The following is a 12,879-nucleotide window of genomic DNA, read 5'->3' on the forward strand; positions in this document are numbered from 1 at the left end:
AAGCAAGTACGGTTTGAATGCCAGGATGTTATACAAATTTCAGCTTCTATATTAGTAGAATTTGATGCGCACTATTCCACAATGCATTGGAAGAGGTGCGAGTGACAGGCCCTAGTTCTCTTCAAGTAGCCAAACAACTAATCTAGGTTACTTAATTGGGAAGATGCCAAGTAGTGAATCATCTGCGGTGGTGTTCAAATGTAGGCTAAGTAGTTTTTGTTCTCCTTAAAACGATCACCAGTATCGCATCGTAGGCTACATCTTTGAAAACATGTAGCCCCCAAAGTGGATTTCTGTTTCCTCATTGAAAAGTGTTTCGTGTTCTCTTGGCCTTTGTCAGAGCTTTTAAACGAAATACGAAACCATCTTTTGATTTGTGAATGTTTCGGCACCGGGATTCGGGATGTGGCTGTGTTATTGATGTCATGTTAATCAGGCCTTTTGATTTGTGAATGTGTCGGCACCGGGGACTCAGGATGTGGCTGTGTTATTGATGTCATGTTAATCAGGCCTTTTGATTTGTGAATGTGTCGGCACCGGGGACTCGGGATGTGGCTGTGTTATTGATGTCATGTTAATCAGGCCTTTTGATTTGTGAATGTGTCGGCACCGGGGATTCGGGATGTGGCTGTGTTATTGATGTCATGTTAATCAGGCCGTTTGATTTGTGAATGTGTCGGCACCGGGGATTCGGGATGTGGCTGTGTTATTGATGTCATGTTAATCAGGCCGTTTGATTTGTGAATGTGTCGGCACCGGGGATTCGGGATATGGCTGTGTTATTGATGTCATGTTAATCAGGCCTTTTGATTTCTGAATGTGTCGGCACCGGGGATTCGGGATGTGGCTGTGTTATTGATGTCATGTTAATCAGGCCTTTTGATTTGAACACATGGATTGTTTAAGTTTTGTAGGCTAGGCTACCTATTTATTATTTAATGTATGGATCAAGCCATAGCAGTCATTCTGATCTCTTTCCCAATGATCAGTGCTTTAGTTTATTATGTTGCTGACCAGCGGTTCAGAATTTGCAATGCGCTTGACAGTCCATGTTTTTCTGTGCTATAGATTTGAACATTTGAAAGTGTTGGCATGTGTACTTGGCTATTTGACTTAATTTATAAATGTTACAGCACTTTGGTTTCACTAACAAATATGTTGAAATGGAACCAAAAGATATGTTTCTGTCTTTAGTCCTTTTTAGATAGCATAGATTGGCTATATGGTCTACAGTATAGAGTGAATATTCTGACTATAACCAGCCTGAGTAGGCCTAAAACTCCATTAGGTAGAATGTGATATTCTGACTATAACCAGCCTGAGTAGGCCTAGAACTCCATTAGGTTGAATGTGATAGTCTGACTATAACCAACCTGAGTAGGCCAGTAACTCCATTAGGTAGAATGTGATAGTCTGACTATAACCAACCTGAGTAGACCTGTAACTCCATTAGGTAGAATGTGATAGTCTGACTATAACCAACCTGAGTAGGCCTATAACTCCATTAGGTAGAATGTGATAGTCTGACTATAACCAACCTGAGTAGGCCTATAACTCCATTAGGTAGAATGTGATAGTCTGACTATAACCAACCTGAGTAGGCCTATAACTCCATTAGGTAGAATGTGATAGTCTGACTATAACCAACCTGAGTAGGCCTAGAACTCCATTAGGTTGAATGTGATAGTCTGACTATAACCAACCTGAGTAGGCCAGTAACTCCATTAGGTAGAATGTGATAGTCTGACTATAACCAACCTGAGTAGACCTGTAACTCCATTAGGTAGAATGTGATAGTCTGACTATAACCAACCTGAGTAGGCCTATAACTCCATTAGGTAGAATGTGATAGTCTGACTATAACCAACCTGAGTAGGCCTATAACTCCATTAGGTAGAATGTGATAGTCTGACTATAACCAACCTGAGTAGGCCTATAACTCCATTAGGTAGAATGTGATAGTCTGACTATAACCTGAGTAGGCCTGTAACTCCATTAGGTAGAATGTGATAGTCTGACTATAACCAACCTGAGTAGACCTGTAACTCCATTAGGTAGAATGTGATAGTCTGACTATAACCTGAGTAGGCCTGTAACTCCATTAGGTAGAATGTGATAGACGCTGGGCCAATTGTGTGCCACCCTATGTGACTCTGGAATAGAACCAGGGACTGTAGTGACGCCTCTTACACTGAGATGCAGTGCCTTGGACCAGTGCGCCACTCAGGAGCTTAAGGAATAGGGCACTATATAAGGAATAGGGCGGTTTTATATAAGGTATAGGGTGCTATTATATAGGGAATAGGGTGCTATTATACAGGGAATAGGGTGCTATTATACAGGGAATAGGGTGCTATTATATAGGGATTAGAGTGCTATTATATAGGGAATAGAGTGCTATTATATAGGGAATAGAGTGCTATTATATAGGGAATAGAGTGCTATTATATAGGGAATATAGTGCTATTATATAGGGAATATAGTGCTATTATATAGGGAATAGAGTGCTATTATATAGGGAATAGGGTCCAACTATATAGGGAATAGGGTCCTATTATATAGGGAATAGAGTGCTATTATATAGGGAATAGAGTGCTATTATATAGGGAATAGAGTGCTATTATATAGGGAATAGTGCTATTATATAGGGAATAGAGTGCTATTATATAGGGAATAGAGTGCTATTATATAGAGAATAGAGTGCTATTATATAGGGAATAGAGTGCTATTATATAGGGAATATAGTGCTATTATATAAGGAATAGGGTTCTATTATATAGGGAATAGAGTGCTATTATATAGGGAATAGAGGGCTATTATATAGGGAATAGAGTGCTATTATATAGAGAATATAGTGCTATTATATAGGGAATAGAGTGCTATTATATAGAGAATAGAGTGCTATTATATAGAGAATATGGTCATATTATATAGAGAATATGGTGCTATTATATAGGGAATATAGTCCTATTATATTTGGAATAGGGTCCTATTATATAGAGAATAGAGTGCTATTATATAGGGAATAGAGTGCTATTATATAGGGAATAGAGTGCTATTATATGGGGAATAGGGTGCTATTATATAGGGAATAGAGTGCTATTATATAGAGAATAGAGTGCTATTATATAGGGAATAGAGTGCTATTATATAGAGAATATAGTGCTATTATATAGGGAATAGAGTGCTATTATATAGAGAATAGAGTGCTATTATATAGAGAATATGGTCATATTATATAGAGAATATGGTGCTATTATATAGGGAATAGAGTCCTATTATATTTGGAATAGGGTCCTATTATATAGAGAATAGAGTGCTATTATATAGGGAATAGAGTGCTATTATATAGGGAATAGAGTGCTATTATATGGGGAATAGGGTGCTATTATATAGGGAATAGAGTGCTATTATATAGGGAATATAGTGCCAATATATAGGGAATAGGGTGCTATTATATAGGGAATAGAGTGCTATTATATAGGGAATGGAGTGCTATTATATAGGGAATATAGTGCTATTATATAGAGAGTAGAGTGTTATTATTTAAGGAATAGGGTCCTATTATATAGGGAATAGGGTCCTATTATATAGGGAATAGGGTGCTATTATATAGGCAATAGGGTCCAACTATATAGGGAACAGGGTCCTATTATATAGGGAATAGAGTGCTATTATATAGAGAATAGAGTGCTATTATATAGGGAATAGAGTGCTATTATATAGAGAATAGAGTGCTATTATATAGGGAATAGGGTCCTATTATATAGAGAATAGAGTGCTATTATATAGGGAATAGAGTGCTATTATATAGAGAATAGAGTGCTATTATATAGGGAATAGAGTGCTATTATAAAGGGAATAAAGTGCTATTATATAGGGAATAGAGTGCTATTATATAGGGAATAGAGTGCTATTATATATGGAATAGAGTGCTATTATATAAGGAAAATGGTGCTATTATATAGGGAATAGAGTGCTATTATATAGGGAATATAGTGCTGTTATATAGGGAATAGAGTGCTATTATATAGGGAATAGGGTGCTACTATATAGAGAATAGGTTGCTTCTATATAGAGAATAGGGTCCTTCTATATAAGGAATAGGGTGCTACTATATAGGGAATAGGGTGCTACTATATAGGGAATAGGGTGCTACTATATAGAGAATAGGGTGCTATTATTTAGAGAATAGAGTGCTATTAGATATGGAAAATGGTGCTATTATATAGGAAATAGAGTGCTATTATATAGAGAATAGAGTGCTATTATATAGGAAATAGAGTGCTATTAGATATGGAAAATGGTGCCATTATATAGGAAATAGAGTGCTATTATATAGGAAATAGAGTGCTATTATTTAGAGAATAGAGTGCTATTAGATATGGAAAATGGTGCTATTATATAGGAAATAGAGTGCTATTATATAGGAAATAGAGTGCTATTATATGGGAAATAGGGTGCTTCTATATAGAGAATAGGGTGCTTCTATATAGAGAATAGGGTGCTTCTATATAAGGAATAGGGTGCTACTATATAGGGAATAGGGTGCTACTATATAGGGTATAGGGTGCTACTATATAGGGAATAGGGTGCTACTATATAGTGAATAGGGTGCTTCTATATAGTGAATAGGGTGCTTCTATATAGAGAATAGGGTGCTTCTATATAGAGAATAGGGTGCTTCTATTTAAGGAATAGGGTGCTACTATGTAGAGAATAGGGTGCTATTATATAGAGAATAGGGTGCTTCTATATAGTGAATAGGGTGCTATTATATAGAGAATAGGGTGCTTCTATATAGAGAATAGGGTGCTTCTATATAAGGAATATGGTGCTACTATATAGGGAATAGGGTAATATTATAGAGGGAATAGGGTCCTATTATATAGGGAATATGGTGCTATTATATAGGGAATAGAGTCCTATTATATTTGGAATATGGTCCTATTTGGGATGAGTCAGACAGTGAGCTAGCTAGCTATATTATCCCTCCCTGCTCTGTTCTGTCGTCAACAGTAAAGGTCACAGTGAAGGCCCAGGGCTGCCCTGTGACACACACCCTCAAACAGGGACCCTCGCTGGCTCTGGCATCTGTCGCTATCGATCTGCCCGCGTCCGCAGAGGCGGCAGGCTAACCGGCTAGCGTCTGAGGGGTAGTGCGACAGAGGAACACGGTTGGGAGAAGGGGGAACCAAGCTTGCCTGGTGGACAGGAGCTGTCAGAGCAGGTTTCGGTGATGGACCAGCAGGGCCAGAGAAATGAAAATGCAAACATAATTTCCACGTCAGGCTGGATAAGGAACGCCTGCTGCTGACACACACACACATTATTACATACATACACACACACACCTCCCTTCCTCCATAAGTAAGACCCAGACTTGCTCACAGCACACAGACCCAGCTTCAGGTCCAAACCCCTTCTCCCCTAACCCCTGCCGGTCCAGTCCCAGCAGGTCCAGTCCCAGCAGGTCCAGCCCCAGCAGGTCCAGCCCCAGCAGGCCCAGGTCCAGCAGGTCCAGCCCCAGCAGGTCCAGTCCCAGCAGGCCCAGCCCCAGCAGGCCCCAGCAGGCCCAGTCCCAGCAGGCCCAGCCCCAGCAGGCCCCAGCAGGTCCAGCCCCAGCAGGCCCCAGCAGGTCCAGCCCCAGCAGGACCCAGCCCCAGCAGCCCCAGCCCCCAGGATCGAACCCCAGATGGTCCCCAGAAAAAGTATAAGCTGGGACAAACAATACCCTAAGAGATCAAAAACAGTGTGTCTGTCCCAAAGATGACCTCCACAAGGTTCACCTCCTAGCTGAATCACTGCTCTTACTAAGGAAGAAGAACAACCACTTTAGATTTAGACAGAGCTATGCGTTTCACATGTCTACTATTTCAATTGGCAAACAACTCTGCATAACATGTGATCAAAATGTAACATGTTAATAACATACGACGTGAAGTGCCTCGCAGATACATTAAATAAATAAGAAAACACTATCCAAAAAGAAACCAGTTATCCAGAGAGGAAAATCAATTTCAGATGTGAATGAAGTTGTGATCTGAGACATCCTATCAGAGACATCCTATCCACCCCGAAAGACAGAAAAAAGACAGAGAGAAAATCCAATGACTGCGATCCCTAACAGACATTGCGATCCTATTCTCTCTCTCCAGAGTAAAATGGGGAAATCCGCAGTTGAAACAATAACAGAGCATTTTCACCCCTTTCGGTAAAAAGCTGAGGGATGGGGCTGGAGAAATGTAACCATTTGCAAATTCATAAATGGAGCTGATGGTGGCCGACAGTTGAACTAAGCTCATGAGGTAAGTTATATTCTTCATGAATCAATGGGTACATATCATTAATTTATAAGTCCAAAAATGGTTGAAGCGAGTGCAGATTTCCCCTTTAATAAAGAGAACAGGAAGAAATCCAAGGCAGGAAGATTCCCTGAAATCCTAGGAGGGGCTGACGGAGGAAAGAGATCAGTAACTTCCCGAATGGCCAGCTATAGGTGCAGACGGAGAGGAAACAAGAGGAAAAACTCAACATCAGCCGGTTGACACTAATCTAGTCTGAGCTCACTCCCAGATGGTGGGAGAATGCTGAGGAGGAAATCAGATGGGGATAGAAGAGCAACAGAGAGCTAAGTTCCCACGCTGTTGAATGCACCGCTCACTGGTTTCATCTGTTTCCACTAGCAATCTGGATGTGGCTAAATAACCAACTAACAAATGTAAAAATGTGGATGAAACAACAACACCCTCTGTAAATGTAAAATAAGCTACAACTTAATAAAGTGACCTATCCCTTCAAGGAAACAGAACATGTTTTCCTGTGTTCCTGATTACTGAGGAAGAGGAGGAAGTCATTTGATGGGACAAAGATCAAGTCTGGGAAAAGAGAGCAAGAGTTGTTTCCATGAATCGTGGGGAGTAGCTAGCTCCCTCAATCCCTATCTGTTGGCTGGTTGGGGCTGGATGAGAAACATGGCTGAGGGACACGATCGCAAGGTAACTGGAAAAGTATTTCCAAAGAACTAAACACTCATCATATTCATTGTTTTCTCATAGGGAGATTAACCCATGTCCTATAATAATGAAGAGAGATACACAATCAACAACTACATACCACAATACTCTGACAGACAAGAGTCTTATAATCACGTATAATCATGTAATAAGCCACGGTGAGAACCTTGAAGAGGAACGTGGTGGAAGTCTGGCAATGAGGATGTAAACAGTGAGAACCTTGAAGAGAAACGTGGTGGAAGTCTGGCAATGAGGATGTAAACAGTGAGAACCTTGAAGAGAAACGTGGTGGAAGTCTGGCAATGAGGACGTAAACAGTGAGAAACTTTAAAAGTACAGTCGGCAAAATTACATCATACGCAACAGGGCGTGGACACAAAAGAGGGTGGGATATTGTGAAGAGCCAATAAATCGCTAAGCCCCACCCCCCTGGTTTTCCTGGGAAGTCCAATTTCCCATGGACACCAATGGAGAAAACCCACAAGGATCTCAAACACAAGGATCTCAAACTGTGTTTTTTTAAACACAGACTACCTACCCCTTGCTAATCAGAAATGATGTTGTGGTGGACTGTCATTAGAATTGCTTCACGGGAACATGGTAAAAGTAAGTTTGTACTGTGGCTAGCAACAGGCTCTGAACGAACTGTCAACATGCAGTCAAAGCTACTAAACAATTTTGGAGATAACCAGTACTCAAATCGTATTCTGATGTCAAAAGCAGATGTGAGTTATACTCCTAAGCTAGTTAACATGCACTACCAGTCAAAAGTTGTAGAACTCCTACTCATTCAAGGGCTTTTCTTTATTTGTACTATTTTCCACGTTGTAGAATAATAGTGAAGACATCAACACTATGAAATAACACATATGGAATCATGTAGTAACCCAAAAAAAGTGTTATATTTGAGATTATTCAAATAGCCCGTTACCTTGACAGCTTTGCACACACCTGGCATTCTCTCAACCAGCTCCACAAGGTAGTCACCTGGAATACATTTCAATTAACAGGTGTGCCTTGTTAATTGATCCATTATTTTACCAGGTAAGTTGACTGAGAACATGTTCTCATTTGCAGCAACGACCTGGGGAATAGTTACAGGGGAGAGGAGGGAGGATGAATGAGCCAATTGTAAACTGGGGATTATTAGGTGACCGTGATGGTTTGAGGGCCAGATTGGGAATTTAGCCAGGACACCGGGGTTAACACCCCTACTCTTACGATAAGTGCCATGGGATCTTTAATGACTTCAGAGAGTCAAGACACCCGTTTAACATCCCATCCGATTGACAGCACCCTACACAGGGCACTGCCCTGGGGCATTATCCAGAGAGGAAAATCCATTTCAGATGTGAATGAAGTCGTGATCTGAGACATCCTATCAGAGACATCTGGATATTTTTTTAGACCAGAGGAAAGAGTGCCTCCTACTGGCCCTCCAACACCACTTCCAGCAGCATCTGGTCTCCCATCCAGAAACTGACCAGGACCAACCCTGCTTAGCTTCAGAAGCAAGCCAGCAGTGGTATGCAGGGTGGTATGCTGCTGGCAAATTGTTAAAAATGTATTTGGGGAATTTCTTTCCTTCTTAATGCGTTTGAGCCAATCAGTTGTGTTGTGACAAGGTTGGAAGAAGATAGTACTATTTGGTAAAAGACCAAGTCCATATTATGGCAAGAACAGTTCAATAAGCAAATATAAATGACAGTCCATCATTACTATAAGACATGAAGGTCAGTCAATCCTGAACATTTCAATAACTTTTTTCAAGTGCAGTCGCAAAAACCAACAAGCGCTATTATGAAACTGGCTCTCATGAGGACCACCTCAGGAATGTAAGACCCAGAGTTACCTCTGATGCAGAGGAAAAGTTCATTACAGTTACCAGCCTCTAATGAACTTATCCTCTGAGTTCAAGTAACAGACACATCTCAACATCAACTGTCCAGAGGAGACCTTCATGGTGGAATTGCTGCATGAAACCACTATTAAAGGACACCAATAAGAAGAAGAGACGTGCTTGGGCCAAGAAACACGAGCAATGAACATTACACTGGTGGAAATTTGTCCTTTGATCTGGAGCACAAGTTGGTTTTTGGTTGCAACCGCTGTGTCTTCGTGAGATGCGGTATGGATGAACGGATGATCTCCACATGTGTATTTCCCACCGTAAAGCACGGAGGAGGAGATGTGATGGTATGGGAGTGCTTTGCTGGTGACACTGTCTGTGATTTATTTAGAATTCAAGGCACACTTAACCAGAATGGCTACCACAGCATTCTGCAGCGATACGCCATCTCATCTGGTTTGGGCTTAGTGGGACTATAATTTGTTTTTCAACAGGACAATGACCCAACACACCTCCAGGCTGTGTAAGGGTTGTTTTACCAAGAAGGAGAGTGATGGAGTGCTGCATCAGATGACCTGGCCTCCACAATCCCCTAACTTCAACCAAATTGAGATGGTTTGGGATGTGCTCAGCATATGTGGGAACTCCTTCAAGACTGTTGGAAAATAATTCCAGGTGAAGCTGGTTGAGAGAATGCCAAGAGTGTGCAAAGCTGTCGTCAATGCAAAGGGTGGCTACTTTGAAATATCTCAAATATAAATATATTTTGATTTGTTTAACACTTTTTTGGTTACTACATGATTCCATGTGTTATTCCATAGTTTTGATGTCTTCACTATTATTCTACAATGTGGAAAATAATAAAAAATAAAGAAAAACCCTGGAATGAGTAGGTGTTCTAAGACTTTTTACCGGTAGTGTACATTTGGAGAATACAAGTTATATTAACTGGCTAGCTAGTTAACTGGCTAGCTAGTTAATTGCAATGTTTTCTTTCAATGGTGGTCAATGAGCGTGCGCTAGCTAACCTGCTAGCAAACAATGGAATAAAAATATACTTTTGGATTCTTAAAAATTCAACAGTGACTGTGCTGTTTTTATATTTTTCTGAAAACTCTCCGCTTTTGCCATTGCCCTCATTGGCTTCCCGTTGTGTATGATGATGTCATCTTGTTTAGTAGTAAGATAAAGCCCACTTGACATGCTACATATCTACATTATATATGAATATCAGTGGATGAACATGGCTCTCGTTCCTGCATAAGTCCTGTGTGCGTGAAATAAAATTATCAGGAACAGCACAGAAACACAATTAGCAAGGAGGTTCCTCTATAGGCTTGCGATGCCTTCATAAACAAAGTAAGACAAAACAACAACACAAATAAACAGAAATAAATCATCCCTTCAACAAAGTAATGTTTTTCTTCATCATAATTATAGATAATATACAGTATTTGAAAGAATATAACACACAAAACACCAACTGTCTAATAGCAGTCCCCATCCGAGTGGCTGACGAATGTAGCAGGCGCTAGCCACAGAGCTAACAGCTACAGTGGAGCAGCACCATAAAGCAACACCATCACTGCCACCCAATACAACCCACAGAAAATATAATAATAAATACTACTCAAATTCAAAAACAATATTATCACAAATACATTTAAATAAGCAACAACAGCAACTATGGAAGCACGCCACATGGACAACGTTACGGATAAAGCACAAAGGTACATGGTTCACACACAGAACAGACATGTAACAGCATGTGTTGGGCGGTGTAACTTACAGGCACGTAAAGTGGTTGCGCAATCATGAACAGAGACAGAGGAGAGTGGGTAGGCCCTCTGTAGGGTGTCCATGTTACTATGTACACTGCCTGACATGCAAGAGCAGTCTTGCTCTGAACGGCCGCAATCAAAACAACATGCCAGTTTCATTTGTTTGTAGGCGGACATCTTGGCTACAGTCATGTTTTGGGATGAGAGGAAGAGGAAAAGCAGCAGGTTAATGGCAAAAGGTGAAATAGTCATCCAGGGAAGCCAGAAGGTAACTCCATAAAGATAATAAATGCAAAGCCTTTATATACCAGCTCACGCAGGCTTGAGCCCCAAAAAAGACCAGTAAAGGGCACCTATAATCAGGGGTTGGAACCGGTTCAGGAAACACAAAAGAAAACCATAAAAGAACAACAATTTTCAAGGAACAGAAACAGAACCAAAAGTCATCTCTAGTATTCCGGTACCGAACCATTATTTTTAAATCTTGAGAAAAGTTTTTTTGTTCCGAATTTTTTTTTCATGTTTAGTATATAATTATTTTATAAGTGAAGTTCTGATGCTAGTAATAAACTAAACACATTCCAATTCACGTCATGATGTTTAGCGCTTCAAGCCAAGCCCTCTTTATGTCCACCCATCTTTCTCGCTCTCTCCCCACCATTGAAATTTCAGTCGCATCTCGCGCCTGCACTTATACGACCAATATAAACATCTACCCATTCTGTAGCTTCTCTATCCTTGATAATTGGTGGAGTAAATTAATGAGCTATAAATGTAAAAACTATGTTGATTTGACAGGTTAAAAACAAGTATAAAAAGGGTTCTGTTTCAAACAAAACGATTGGAAAATCATTTTGGATCCAACCCCTGCCTAAAATATTAGGGTGCTTCATATACGGCAAGAGTGCCAAACTGCAGTGACAATTGTGTGCAATATATTGCCATGGTCAAATTAAGCTCTTTCAATTTCATCCCAAAGTCTTGTTTTGATCAATAAAGTTTTTAACAACTTGAAAGATGTAGTCCAATTTGGCTAGTCAAAATGGTCTCAGGGTCAAGGGTCAAGCTGCGTCCTAAGGCTGAAAATGCCATAACAGGTATAAAGGCAAATATGACAGTGGGGTAAAGGGGGGAGAGGATAGAGGGGAATGGGAGGGGGGAGGTCATTCAGGGCCAGAGAGTAGCATGGACAATGTCTTCAGCAGCAAACCTCATACAGACATATAATGTTTCATTCAAAACATAACAGATCATAACATCCTCGATCCGTCCGGCTAAAGGTGTGGATCACGTACCTGTATCCCCTCATGCAGCTGCGGCAGCCGTGGTCAAGGATCCATCACACTAATCTACTGGCTAGACTGGCCAGGCAATTCCATGCTAGCAGGACAAGAGTTTCACTACAGCAGCACTCCTCCAGAAAGGCTTGAGAGTGGTGTGTGTGTACAGTGCATTGGGAAAGTATTCAGACGCCTTGACTTTTTACACATTTTGTTACCTTACAGCCTTAATCTAAAATGTCTCAAATTGTTTTACTCCCTCATCAATCTAAACACAATACCCCATAATGACAAAGCAACAAAGGAATGGTCCGTAGAGGGGCGGCAGGTACCCTAGTGGTTAGAGCGTCGGGCTAGTAACTGAAAGGTTGCTAGATCGAATCCCCGAGGTAAAAATCTGCCCCTGAACAAGGCAGTCAACCCACTAGGCCGTCATTGTAAATAAGAATTTGTTCTTAACTGACTTGCTAACTAACTGACTTGCCTCGTTAAATAAAGGTTAAATAAACACAAAGTAAAAAATAAGAATGTTTGCTAATTTATAAAAAATTATAATAATAATATTACATTTACATAACTATTCAGGACCTTCAGTACTTTGTTTAAGTACCTTTGGCAGCAATTACAGCCTCGAGTCTTCCTGGGTATGACGCTACAAACTTGGCACACTTGTATTTGGGGATTTTCCCCTATTCATTTCAAGCTCTGTCCGGTTGGATGGGGAGTGTCGCTGCACAGATATTTTCAGGTCTCTTCAGAGATGTTCGATCGGGTTCAAGTCTGGGCTCTGGCTGGGACATTCAGAGACTTGTCCCGAAGCCACTCCAGTGTTGACTTTGCTGTGTGGTTAGGGTTGTTGTCCTGTTGGAAGGTGAACCTTCGCCCCAGTCTGAGGTCTGAGCGCTCTTGAGCAGGTTTTCATCAATTATCTCTCAGTACTTTGCTCTGTTCAT

The 12,879-nt window shown here is 40.7% G+C and overlaps 1 protein-coding gene across 3 annotated transcripts in view; it reads right to left on the reverse strand.

The window, feature by feature from the left end:
* The window catches only part of LOC139413123 (calcium-activated potassium channel subunit alpha-1a-like), a 309,221-nt gene that overhangs the window by 45,674 nt on the left and 250,668 nt on the right, over nucleotides 1-12,879 (reverse strand). The window lies entirely within an intron of this gene.

This window comes from Oncorhynchus clarkii, chromosome 1, assembly GCF_045791955.1.
Source record: "Oncorhynchus clarkii lewisi isolate Uvic-CL-2024 chromosome 1, UVic_Ocla_1.0, whole genome shotgun sequence".
Lineage (NCBI taxonomy): Eukaryota > Metazoa > Chordata > Actinopteri > Salmoniformes > Salmonidae > Oncorhynchus > Oncorhynchus clarkii.